Below are 14,189 nucleotides of genomic sequence, written 5' to 3'. Positions count from 1 at the left end.
GGAACGGGTGAGAAGGGCAGCAGGAGTGAAGGAGACTCCTGTAGCCGGCCTGGGAGAAGAGAGCCTCTAAGGAAGAAGCCCCTGTGGGTCGGAGGCTTAGGAGGAGCTGGGAAAGCCCTGGGCGGAGCACTCTGCAGGACAGCAGGATGGAACGTGGCAGACCCTGGGAGAGCGGTGGTGAGTAAGCGAGGGCTGGGCCCCGGAAGCGTTTGTTTCTTTGCATTTAGTTTGGGCATTGGGTGCCCCAGAAGGGGTGGGGCTACACGTCACCTGGCTGGAGGGCCAAGCCCCGAGAAGTGGGCCTCGCACAGGCCTGTATGGCGTCTGGGGGAGGCGACTGATGAGAAGGCCCTGCAATGCCATGCCCAGCCCCAGGGGGTAGATGTGCCAGTTGGTGACATGCTCGTCGGCATCAGGCTCGCACTCAGAGTACAAACCCCCTAATCCAGCCGCGGCCAAAAGCTGCCGGTTAACACTGTTAACACCTGGTGGGGTCAGTTGCTTCTGTAAACTAGTTCGGTGATCTCAGCGCGGGTCCCAGTGAGCGTGACCCCGCTGGCATTTAACACTGCCCGACAAGCCTCAGTAGACGGGCCAGCATGGCTGTGTCTTCACTGGCACGCAGGAATTGGGGGCTGGACTAAAGCGAGCTAGCTAAAATCCTCGACTGAGCCAGCGCCCTTGGAGCGTTGGCTGTGAGGGCAGCAGCATTGTACCCACGACCTGAGCTGACCTCTCGTACTTCACATGGCAGTGCAACCAAAGTACCCTGTTTCTACAGTGTATATACAGTGGTAGTGAGACCGCATTAGTTATCCCATGGTAAAACACCCCGTTTCTGGTCCGTGAAGACACAGCCTACGTGTGCCATGCAGACTAAGTTACCCTCTCCTTTCTGGTGGCCTTTCCCGCATCTGCTGATGAAAGCACATCCGAAGGACAGCGTGAGAAGCATTCACTGAGACTGCCGAACAGAGAGCTCACGGATTACCGTTATGGCACTTCGAATGAAAACTAAATTGAAACAGAAATGTTGAGTAAAAAAACTACTCTTAACAATTTTGCTAACACAGTGAAACATCAGGGGAGTTGAGTTTACAAGCGCATTCTGTCACTATAAATGAACAGACAAATGACTGACCTAGAAGAAGGAATTTGCAGAGATGAGCTGTATTTAAGGATAACAAAGTGCCATTTCCTTTTGGAAATCAACTCTTTATTAGGTTATAAATAGTAGTTTGGGGTGACTGCTTTCCTGCTCCAATGGAAATGGATGTTGGATGGATGGAAATCATTTCCTCTTTTCTAACTCTTGCCCTTCTGACCTGGAAAGTGGATCTGGAAAAGCTGCCAGGAGAACTCTTACGTTGGGATTTGAGTGGCTCTCTGGCTTCTGAGATCTACTTGAACTCATTCCAAATACTAGCTCCATGCCGTAGCAATTCCTGGCTCGTTCAGCAGGGGTGGAGAAAGAAACATTAATGAAAAAATAGGAGGAGCAACATTTTTATTCTTTCCTGGGTTGGTGGTTTCTCTGAAAGGAAGTGGACTAACAAACTCCCATCAGCGCAGTTATGCCAGACACCCAAGCAGCCAGAAGCTTTGCCGGTCAGTCTGAGTTAGGGTGACCAGATGTCCCGATTTTATAGGGACAGTCCCAATTTTGGGGTCTTTTTCTTATATAGGCTCCTATTACCTCCCACCCCGTCCCGATTTTTCACACTTGCTGTCTGGTCACCCTAGTCTGAGTCCTCCTTTCCTATTGCCCTAACGTAACCAAGCTGCATGTTTCCCCCTCTCTTAGTTATATTTGCGTACCTGCTGATACTTCAGTCAGTCTTTGAAGAGTGGAGATAGCATCCATCCCTTTTCCAGTAAACATCCTGCAGGGGAGGTGGAATATATACTAGTATCTTCCACTCAGACATCAGGTACTGTAATTTTTCAATGAAATAGACCTTGAGACTTGGCATTTCAAATGGGTTTATGGTTTAGTCCTGTCACAGGCTGGCTGAATCTTTAAAACGAGTTGAGCTCAGCCACACCTGCACCAGATTAGCTCCCTCCTCTTCCCCAGCTGGTGCTGATCAGCTGGGTGATTTCTTTAAAAGGGCGGAGAGAACTGAAATTGAGAGAGTAACCACAGGGAGCAAGTTGGGCGTCTGGGAAAGGCCCTGAAGCCGTGTCTGGAAGGACTCCAGGGAAGGAGCCGAGTCAGTCCTCTATCTCAGAGAAGAGAGAATAGTAGGCAGCTGAGACTGCGAGGGGACTCCATGGAAGGAGCCTGGGAATCAGGACTCTACCCCAGAGCAGAGAAACTTAAAGGTAGCCCAGAACGGGCTGGGAACTGAGTACAGAGGGTGGAGCGAGGAGCCAATGAGGTGACAGTACTCGTTTGCTTGGACCTTTGTTACCCAGAGAGGGGACTGAACTTCGAGTGCAGCCCAAACTTCACTGCAAACAGCTTAAATTCATACCCACTAAACTATAAACATTACTATGTTGGGTAGATAACATCTAGCAAAATCACCTGCTTAGCCGTAGCATCTTCTGGTAGACTATCTCCAGAAAGTGAGAGTCATAGTCTAGGACAAGTGTATAGTATTTTCCAGCCAACAGAAATAAATCTAGGCCTACTTTGCTCCAGGGGGCCAGTTCTTCCTCAAATTGATAATAGGATCTGGGAAGACCCTGTGCTCATAGCCTTCATCACTTTCTGCAGGCTCTCATCCTAAACCGTAACTGCAGCAGTCACAGGCCACATTTCATCTGAGGGGATACAGGACTTTTCTCCACTGCACTTATATCAAATGTTCTAGCGTGTATGTCTGCAACCACCCAATCTCTCCCAGGCTTATATTCAAAATCCAGTCTTTGTCAGCAGTTCATAGGATTTTATGGGACTAGTAGATCATCCAGCCTGACCTCCTATATATCACAGGCCAGAGAATTTCACCCAGTGACTGCTGCATCATACCCATACCCATGTCTGAACTTGTTTATGTTCTGTGATCTAAAGACAAAATTTCTCTGGTTGACATCTCAACCTCAGATTGCTGTTCCTACCTCTGATTCACAGATTGACAGCTTTTCCACACCTTGGAATAACTTTATCTGTGAGAGGGTTGCTCTGTTATACCTCGAGAGCTGATTGGGGTAGTTACTTTGCTGAGAGAGCTGCAGAAAAATACACTAAGTGAAGATGCCATTCTTTATAGCTCAGATGGTTTGAGATACAAGACTATCTCCTTTGAGTTGCATTCTTACAGAACAGGTGGTGCTGTCCACATCTCCACCCTGTCTAAGATGCCTGGGCTTTCCATTTCACTCAGACCACTAGAATGTCTGCATGTCCCTCCCCTCATTTATCTGCCCCCACCCCTCGAATGTATCAGACTCCTCATATTCAAAGAACTTTGCCATTTTTTTTATATGGGACCAAAGCTTATTGACAAGTCCCCCAAACAACTGGAGAGATGGAGTGGACGAGAGGAGCCGGTCCGTTATGGTCCAAAGGCTGTCCAAGGAATGCACAAAGTTTCACAGTTATCAGGGCTTCAACCTCCTGGAATTGTCTGTTCTTATCCCAGACAAAGGCAGCATCTGTCTGGATCGCACCTTGTTGCAGGATTGAGACTGCAGCAACGTGTGTCTTTTTCTGTCGTTCAGATTCGTATGGGGAGATTGGTTACCTCTTTTCACTCCTGACTTGGCATCTGGAGCTGATGCCTGTTTGGAAGTACTTGCTCATCTAGAACTCCGCAGCGCACCGTCCAGGGGTTGGACTGCTCACTAAGCTCTCACAAAGGGGAATATGCAGAGGCAACTCAAAGAAGAAATGGTTCCTTACCTGTTACCAGAGTTCTTTGAGATTAGCCTCTTCCCCATTTCTTCCGAAGTCTCAGGTTAGGAATTCCTGAATTTGTGGAAGGTACTGAAGGGTGGTTTGGGCCTTGCCCCCTTTGATACCCTCTAAACCCACGAGGATGAGAGAAGACAGGAGGGGCAAGGGGCCTCAGTGAACACTGCTCTATAGAAAGCTCCAGAAGCTCACATGCCGGTGCCTTGATCCCCCCAAGTGTGACTATGCAGAGGCCACTCAAAGAATTCCAGTTGCTGGTAAGTTACCTTCATTTCTAGGCAAATCACAGACAGGATATTGTGATATTCATTAGCTTCTAATTTAGTCAAATCCAACTAGATTTCCATGTAGCCAGCTAAAGGCATTTCTCTTATCCCAGGACTATTTCCCTAAGAAATTTCAGTCATGATGCAAAGCATGCGGGTCTCAGAGAGCTTCAAAAAAGGGTCACAAGAATCATTTATGCTGGACAGTGTTCGGCAATGTTAATGAGGGGTCACTGCCTCCTTCCACCCACCCCCTATAATATAAAACTCTAATGCCATTTGTTGTAAAATACGTAAATAAACATTTAGACTAACCATAGCTGCTTTGTCTTAAACAAAAGAACAGCAATGCCTTTGTTTAGTAACAACTTCAGTTACCTGACTGAGGGGGGGAAAGATTAAATATGTAAGCAAAATTAATCAAACAAATTAATCTTGAACTGCACACTAACAAGTACATGTTGTTAATTTAATAAAGAAGCCGGCATCTTTTTAAAAATAATTATTCTCTCAGCATGGTACATGCATTAATTTTATGTTGTCTCCTCACTTTAAATAGATTCATATCACAGTTAAAGATGTTTACTAGATCCAGTAAGCAAGCACACATTCCAAAACACTTATTAATCCTGTTACAGGCTTTAATGAAACAGTGACCCATAATATTTTTATTTGTTATGGTTGCTAGGTATGTTGCTAAGCTATACACATCTTACACTGCCTCCAAGTATATTTGTGATATTTGAGAGCATATACTGGGGAATTTGTTTAGCTGATTTTTCCAAATTTAGTTATACTTTGAAAACGATGGAAGAAGAACCAGGAATATATCCTTTTTTCCTTGACAACACAAACACATGTAAATATATTTAAACAAACAGTTGAACAGCACATGTTCTTGGCACACTTTTCTGTTACTTTAGAGTTTTGTCATTGCAGAGAAAAACATGATTATACATGTGGATTTGCAGAATAGACTGACAAGGTAAAAAAGTAATCTATCTGGTACATAGTGCTTTCACAATATAAACAAAGACACCTTGGAAGCAGAATTCATAATGATGTTGAACCCCCAGGTATCAATACTCAATCCCGTGCTTTGAAGAGCAGAATAAATGTTCCACGCACCCACCTAGACAAGTAAAAGATCCATAGTGAAAAAGATAGGTTTCAGAGTAACAGCCGTGTTAGTCTGTATTCGCAAAAAGAAAAGGAGTACTTGTGGCACCTTAGAGACTAACCAATTTATTGAGCTCATGCTCAAATAAATTGGTTAGTCTCTAAGGTGCCACAAGTACTCCTTTTCTTTTTAGTGAAAAAGATGTGATGGGACATGTAAAGGAAGTCAGAATTCAGCCACCTTTCAGGTTAACATGGACTCCCCTGTGTTTCCCTTCTGAGTCATTTGTTGTGTTATAATATTACCTCTGTTTAAATGTCTTGTTTTGCACAAATGGGATTAAAATAAGGTTGAATGATGCTTTACATATGAGAGCAATGTACTTCAGTGGAGCTACTATGGATTTACCCCAGCTGAGCTGAACCTGGCCTGTTGCATCCATTGTAATGTAATCAATTCACTGATAAATGTTCTTAGCTATCCCCCTTTCTGCCCTCATATTCTACCAACAGAAGTGTCAGTGAACAATCATCTGTCAGACAATGAGTTTGACTTTTTTAATAATGAAACAAATAAATCCTGACCTGTTGCCACTGAACTCCATGATAGACAACAGACACTCATTAGTAGTTAGTTGAATAATGAGACATTTCACATCTTAGTTGTCTAAGCAGTTCCCAGAGTCTCAGTTTTAATGGTAGAAAAATGGTCTTTTTCTTCATTGCTTGAAGACGTAGAATCTGATCATGCATTCCTTGTGCATCCAGAATTTCCAGTGATTTCCATTTGGGTGCAGATGGAATGCAGGATCGAGCCCAAATGTTGAACTGAAGTATGGCATTAAGCCATAGTCTTGTACTGGAGGTGTTGGTTTTTGTGTGCGAACATCACTATTATACTGTATGCTACATACAAAGTAGTAATTCTTACCAAGTGGAATTTTAATGATACACTGCACAGGGAGTCTGCAAACTCTTTTACGAGGCTAAGAGAGAAAATATTGTGACTATACAGGCAAAAGAAGAAGTATTCGATGCTCAGTAATAGCTGTCATTGGAATAGTTGATCTGTGGCTCTTTTTTAATGTAAATTACATGTAGGTTTTGAAAATGGGTGTTCTGACAATAGAACTGCAGTAGATTTGCAGTGAGTCAAATGCACAAAAGAGGTTTTAGCTTGGTATCCCCTGCTAAGTCATAGAGAAGCTCACCCTACACACCTAGAGTGCACTAGGATTCTCCATGCTCAGAAATATAAGACATTTGGCACTTCAATTATACAGAAAATATTTGGAAGCAAAAAACTGTCCTCAAAAGTCCTTGTATGATGTGCTCTGGTCTCCAGGAGGGCAGAGATTCCATACTAGCTGATTCAGCAGTGCACTGAAGCACATGCGGGTGCACTGCAGTCAATGGGACTGTTCACGTGCTTAAAGTTATGCATGTGCTTAAGCGTCTTGCTGAATCAGGATTTAAATGGGTAAAGAGGGTGTGTAAACCAAAAGATGTATTAACTGGCTCAGAGCAGATCTCTATTGGATGTGGCCTGATGAACTGTTTCATCGGGAGCAAACGTGCCAGTCAAGTCCCAGTGGCTGATCAGAGGCACACAAGACAGCCCTTGGAATATAGAGTGCTGCACAGTGCTCTGGGCTCCACCACGCTAAAGGCCATGGCTGAGATTGTCAAATGGGCCTGCGGGAATTTAGGTGCCCAAATACCAAACTCCCTTAGCTCCAGCCCCAATTCACACTGAAGACACTGCTGGAGCACGCTGTCCTTAGGACTCTGTGGCTCACCCAGGCTCTGGGGCTACTGAGGCAAACCAGCTCCTCCTGAGGCCTTGTCTCACTTGCTCTGAGGATACCCACACCTGACCCTTGCTAAATATGCAGCGAGGGCATGGGGGGAATGATGTCAGGGAGATGGATGAGAATGAATGGGCCAAGTACCTCAAGTAAACAGCTCCACTTTGGAGGTATCACCTGGGAGATACTATGCCTCATCTGGCTTCAAATCAACCACAAGGGTGATGTGGGAGAGACAGGGATAGGTGTTTTCTCAAACTTGCTAATGAGGATGAACCCTGATAGCTAAGAAAAAAATCTCTTTTCAAAATTTCTCCAGACCTTTGTTTTCTTGCAAAGTAGATCCATGAGGATACTACTTTGCTTTGTAATTATTCACAGTGTTACTGTTTTTATATCACTGAGAAGTGTGTGAGTTACAAGGATATTTACTGCTGCTGTTTAAGTTGCCATCACCACCTCAGGGTATTCACAACTACTGAAAGTCTGCTGAGCATGGATAGTTCACAGATGCCACCTGATGGGCACAAAATGAATGTCAAGCAACGAGCAAATTCTGCCATGCAACCGTAGCACTACAGGAGAGATGCACAGATAAACTCTTTTTTACTGGAGTCTTAACGTACCATAGTCACAGTCATGTTGTAATGTAGCTTTCCAGGTTGTTGGGAAAGAATTGCAATGTGTTTGGTGTGGAGAAAAAAACTTTTGTCTGCTGGATCACAGGAGTTGGAGGGCTTTCCCAAAGATGAATCAAAATTTACCTGTTTTCTGCTTGTGTTTGCCAGCACCAGAAAACACCTACTCACATACCCATGATAGCTTTGGAAGCATTTGGGGCTGCTATATAACAAGAATAGGTTGACCAAATTAATTTGGATTTTCAAATAGCCTTTGACAAAGTCCTGCACAATAGGCTATTTAAGAAATAGTGGTAATGTAGCTACAACTCTCAGATAAATTTCTGTCCTGGACTAGAAACAGGCTCAAAGACAGAAAACAGATGAGGAATAAATGGTCAGTTTTTCAACATGTAAAAGCTTAACAAGTGAGGTATCCCATGGATCTGTGCTAGGATCAGTGAGGTGGTTAGGCAGAGGGATATAAATTTTAAAGAAAAGGAGGTGAGCAATGAGGTGGCAACATTTGCAGATGACACTCAATTATTTCATTCAGTCAAGAAGACTAACCTAAAATTAAGGTTCTTAATCAAAATTAAGATGATTGTGAGGAACCTCAAAGGAACCTTTCTAAGTTATGTGATATGGCAACATGGTGGCAGATGAAATCCATGGTTGAAAATGCAGAATAATGTGCACTGGAAGAAATCATTTGAACTACTCAGACACATTACTGGCTTACAAATTAACTGGAACATAGCATCTGCCAGACTGGATGAGACTTGAGGTCCATCTTGTCCTGTATCCTGTCTTGAATGATGGCCAACATGAGATACTTCAGAGGAAGGTATTAAAAACCCCCTCGGTAGCAGATGTTGGATAATCTACGCCCCACATTGGATCTCATCCTGACCTCTAATCATTAGTGATAACCTTTAAGCCCTGAAGCAGGAGGTTTAATATCCCTTGTCATCACTAATTATCATAACTCTGAATATTCTTGTTATCCATATAAATGTTCTATCTTGTTAAGTTTTTGGCCTTAGCAGTTTCCTGTAGCAGTAAGGTCCTTTTTTCAGATTTGAATTTCCCACCTTTTAATTTGATTGACTGAAAGTCCCCTTGTTCTTGTGTTGCCAGACAGAGAGAACAGATGTTTCTGATCTTCCTTCTCTAAACCAGTCATTATATTGTAGACTTTTATCATGTCCCCCTTACTCCTCTTCTTTTTCAGGTAACAATCCCAATCTTTTCAATCTCTCTTCACAGGTGATTTTCTCCAGGACCCTCTTTTCAGCTCCTCTAGATCTGCAATTTCCTGTTTGAGATGGGATGCCCCGTACTGCACACAGCATCTGGGTGAGGCATTAGAATATTGTCTGAATTATACACCATCTCTTTCCTTATGCATCCAAACCTCTTGTTTGCTTTTTTGCTCGCAGTCCCTTTCTGGAATTCATACAGTTAGCTTAAGACCTTGTAAGATGTATGAGTAGTTTAAATTTTACCCTACAATGTGCATTACTTTGCATTTATTGACATTGGATTTCATTTGCCATCATGTGGCACATTCTCCTAGCTCGTGTTGGTTTTTCTGAAATTCCACACAGTCCTCTCTGGTCGTGACTAATCTAAATAATTTTTTGTCATCTGCAGATTTTGCTCTCTCCCCTTTCCAGATCATTAATAAATATATCAAACAACATGGGACCTAGTTTGGATCCTTGAGACCCTGTTGTTCATCTTTTGCCATGATGTCAATTGACCATTTAATCCTACTCTTTGCTTTCTGTCTCCGAGCCAGGTGTGGATCCAGGACAATACTTTGCCTCTCACTCTATTACTGTTTAGCTGCTTAAGTAGCCTCTCGTGCGGGACCTTGCTGAAGGCTTTCAGGAAGTCTAAATAAACTATGTCAACCCATTCTCTTTATCCACTACTTTATTGACATGCTCAAATAATTCTGAGATTAGTGAGACACGATTTTTCTTTTCTTATATCCCCGTCTGAGGAGAGATTGATAAGACTGGGACTTTTCAGCTTGGAAAAGAGACGACTAAGGGGGGGATAGGATTGAGGTCTATAAAATCATGACTGGGGTGGAGAAAGTAAATAAAGAAGTGTTATTTACTTCTTCTCATAACACAAGAACTAGGGGCCACCAAATGAAATTAATAGGCAGCAGGTTTAAAACAAACAAAAGGAAGTATTTTTTCACACAACACACAGTCAACCTGTGGAACTCCTTGCCAGAGGATGTTGTGAAGGCCAAGACTATAACAGGGTTCAAAAAAGAACTAGATAAATTCATGGAGGATAGGCACATCAATGGCTGTTAGCAGGATGGGCAGGAATGGTGTCCCTAGCCTCTGTTTGCCAAAAGCTGAGAATGGGTGACAGGGGATGGATCACTTGATGATTACCTGTTCTGTTCATTCCCTCTGGGGCACCTGGCACTGGTCACTGTTGGAAGACAGGATACTGGGCTAGATGGACCTTTGGTCTGACCCAGTATAGCCGTTTTTATGTTCTCATTATGTTCTCACTCTGTTGCCTTCTCAGTCTGGGCTCTCTCCTTGGTCTAGAGCCAATCAGGAGGTTCTGAAACTGTAACCAATCAGAAAAGAGATGAGCATCACTGTGGACAGCTCAATGTTTTTTTTTTAAAGGAAAGATGTATGTAAAGAATGTAATATAAAATAGCATTGTAATATTTCTATACTAATCTATAAATTGATGCTACACCCTCACCGGGAATGTGGGCACCCCATCTGGAAAGAGATGTGGCAGAAACAGAAGGGGTCCAGAAATGTACATAATACTTAGCTTTATATAGCTAGATATAGATATCCCATTCCCACTTTATAGATCCAGCTAAGTCTGTACTCCATACCTTTATATAATTACCTTTATTTACACCTATTTTCAAAATGGTATAAAATAAGAGGAAATAGATCTACTAAGAAAATAGCAAAACAAAATAATTAGTTTAGTATAGAAGTTGTCAGAAGCTAAGGGAGTTTGGTATTTGGCACCTAAATTCCCTCAGGCCTATTTGTCAGTTTGAAACATATTTCAAATGGAACTTACTTTTAGTAGCAAGCTAAATTCAAAGGACAGGTCTCAAACTACATTTCTTCCTGTTAAAGAATTCTCTTTCTCCTTAAAAACAGAACGTGGAAGATTGGCTGGACTATTGTGTCTATAAATGTGAGGCAACTCTTCTAAGAATTGACACGAGTTGCAAATCTCTTCTTGACCTTAGTTTCCACAGTTCTGGTTCCATAAGTAATTATTTCCTGGAGATGATCTGATGACATGGCGTAAGAGAGCAAGTTAAAGAAATAAAGAGGCCACTAAAGAGGGCCACTAAAAATTAAAGTTCTAAGAGTAAACCTCTCAAAGGCCAGGTTTACATTAATATCACCACTTTTCTCTTGTAAATAGTCTGATGCTCAAAGATGGGAAGATCAGCAAGATTTTTATTTTAAACATTTGTTTCTCCTATGAAATGTAACCTATTTAAATCAGATTCCCTCTCTTGCAGCAGAACAAGCCTGAGAATTTTATTTTGGCAACTATTTTACCAAAATTCCAAGTGTTGTCTAGGGAAAAAGTTGTCTGTGTAAAATCTGTATTGTGGTTTTGTAACATCTTGTTCAGGGCCCCCACAAGTGTGAGCCGCTGTGTGATCCTCTGGCTTAGCAATAGTGGGAGTTTTGCTGCTGCTAAGCTGTGTCAGTTCCCTGGCACACCAACCTGTGGGCCATGCTAACAAACTCCTTGAGACTCTGCCAGTCTAAACCTTGCAGGGAACAATCAGTGAACCCCGTTCCTGAGTTCCCCAGAGCAGTGTCTCTGCAATGTCCAAAGAGACACTGCCTCCAAAGAGACTGAGCACACATCAGCCTGTTAGTTTGGCTGAAGACTCACACTTCACTTTAATATACAGCACTGGAATGGTTTTGTAATAAAACCAGAAAAAGTATGTTTAACAAAGAACAGAGATTTAAGTGGTGCTAAGTAAGGATAAAACAGACAGGTATGGTTACAAATAAAACAAAATAAAACATACTTTTTGGTAACTAAAATTAATTTTAGTAAATTGCAATCTTTGTCTAAGCAGTTTTCTTACTTACTTCCAAGTAACAGCATCCATAGCTCTCTAGATGAGGGATCCAACTTTCACAGGCTCAGAGCATTCTGTAGCCTATACGTCCCCTTAGTGATGGATCACTAAGAGGTCTTTTTGCTCCATTTATATTACTCAAAGACCATTGTATCAGCCTCAAGAACCAGGAAGGCTTCCTGGGATGCAGACTCTGTCCCCCAACATGCTTATTAAATGGTCTTCTCCCTCTCTTGTTTAGCTTGATTGCTTTGTTTATCTTCTATGTAAATGTACTTTCACTGTCCTCTGTAACCAAGCTGGTCAGAGAGGTAAATCCACATTTCTTTGTCTAGGGCAGGCTGGGTTCACATGCTGCCTTCCAAACACATTTTAAGAATGTATTTGTAGCACGCATCCATAACTCTTTGTACAGAACCCATATATACATTACGCAATGATTCTGAGACCAGCGTGTCACCACTTCTCATATGATACCTTATATGACACCTTTGAGATATATAATATGACAACAGTGTGTTGGGACAACCGAGTGTGTCAGGCCTGATGTGAGTTACAGTATGGGGTGCCCTCAGTTGGCACTGAGGAGCTCCTGGCGTCTGTTTTATAGTGTTCTCAAGTCTAGTAGCACCAATAAACTCTAGGACAATTAAATCCATAGACAATCTAGTTCAATCTAGCTCTTACAGTTAATGAATATTTCATCTATTATTAAGGAAAAATACATACAGGAAGGAATTAGTGAGGGAGGGAGAAAGAGGAAAGTCATTACAGTTGGAAGCAAGATCAAAGGAAAACTACTTACAATCCCAAAAGCAAATAAAAAAGGAGGCTACGCTGAAAATATACATATAAAGCCCCAAAGCAGAAGAAGCCAAAACAACAGACAGGAGATCAAAGAAATAAGAAAATGCTGCAGGACATATTGTGCCTTTTTGTAGGAAAAATTGCAAAACCTGAAAATACTGCCAGAGTTCTGAATGCTATAAAGGTAGCTTGACTATTGTGAGATTCTGCCCTTTCGTAAGTGTAAATTTCACACTGACTGCCAGTACCAGCAATTTGCACTACACTTCAGAAATGCATTGTTAGCCTTCTGCCAACGGCAAGCACTGAATCTGGGGTATGGGTTCTTTCCTGTTAATTTAAGGTGCCGTGTTATGCTTCCAAGCATTATAGAGGCCTCCCTAATTTTGTTCCTTGAAAGTACACTGATCCTCCCTGATACTATCTAACGTAAATGTATGTTTCTGCTAAAAGGCCAGAGTTATGACACATCATCTGAAAGATTATTCCAGAATGGATTATCCTGGGAATGCTTAGCAAAAATGCCACATATCAGAGACGTGAACAGCTGGATCTTTACACTGATACCATTTGGATTATACTGCATTTATTTTTAGGAACCAATGTTTTCACAGCCATCCTCCATTTTTTAGGCCCTATTCACTTACTATTAAAATCAACTTGCTTCATTTTCCACGTTGAAATACCCTGCTACATGACAGGGTCACACTTACTGCATCATTATTCTGCAGAAATCCACTTTTAACTCATTCTGGCTGTGAGTTTTCCCTTTAACTAGAAAAGTAATTTAAAACCCTTCTTTCACTGTCAGCATATAACCATTAATCAATTCTTTATTCTCATACTCTCTTCTGGAAACTGACTTTATGTAAAATGTCCCCTGATACTGTTCGGATAGAAATAGAATTTTTGATGCACGGTTTGCATCAGAGGGCTGGTATCGTCTTCCCTTCTGAGATCTTGTCAGTTCTTTGAGGGTTGGTAAAGGGAGAGTGCCCTCTAGATGATTAGAAGACTTTCTTGGCACACTGGAAGCCTGGCTGGAGAGGACAATACTGTAGGAAGAAGCGCTCTCTACCGTTGGTCAATTTCAGATATAAATCGTTTCTCTTTGTGCAAAGGCTTTTAAAATAAATGATCTCACTTCAGAGCCCAGACACTGAAGGTCTAGTTCAGACAGTTTAGCATACCAAGGACAAGAGCCACCTTGCACTTTATCTCACTGAAAAACAAAGTTCGCAGAAAAGAAGCAGCCGCTGCTACCGAACCATTCATTCCTGAGACACAACATTCTCAGCGTGTATGTATCTGTTGCTCAGTGGTCTTCAGGGGAGCTTCCCCAGCTGAGAATCTGGGCCAATATTTGTACGTTTCTGAAAAGCCGGCCAGTATCCTTCTCTAGTTACCAAACAGTCCAAAATAATTCCATGCCACTGACAATGACAGCATGGAACTAACCTTCTGTTAGTTAGTAAGATGATGATTTAATTCGTTGTATTTTAGAAATTTGAAGAAATCAATAAAATCAACAAAGTTAACATATGACACAGTGAACTCTTCACATGGAGGGGGAGTGAG

The 14,189-nt window shown here is 42.2% G+C and overlaps 1 long non-coding RNA gene across 1 annotated transcript; it reads right to left on the bottom strand.

Moving 5' to 3' along the window:
* Positions 1-4,745: 4,745 nt before the first annotated feature.
* On the bottom strand, positions 4,746-10,313 carry LOC311517495. Its single transcript, XR_014710723.1, has 2 exons — positions 10,099-10,313; positions 4,746-5,260 (listed from the first exon to the last, which is right to left on the bottom strand). It is a non-coding gene; the product is annotated as an uncharacterized lncRNA (long non-coding RNA).
* Between the last annotated feature and the right edge of the window lie 3,876 nt (positions 10,314-14,189).

This window comes from Lepidochelys olivacea (genome assembly GCF_965140295.1).
Source record: "Lepidochelys olivacea isolate rLepOli2 genome assembly, chromosome: 3".
In the NCBI taxonomy this organism is placed as follows: Eukaryota; Metazoa; Chordata; order Testudines; family Cheloniidae; genus Lepidochelys; species Lepidochelys olivacea.
This window is presented reverse-complemented; position numbering and strand designations above follow the sequence as displayed.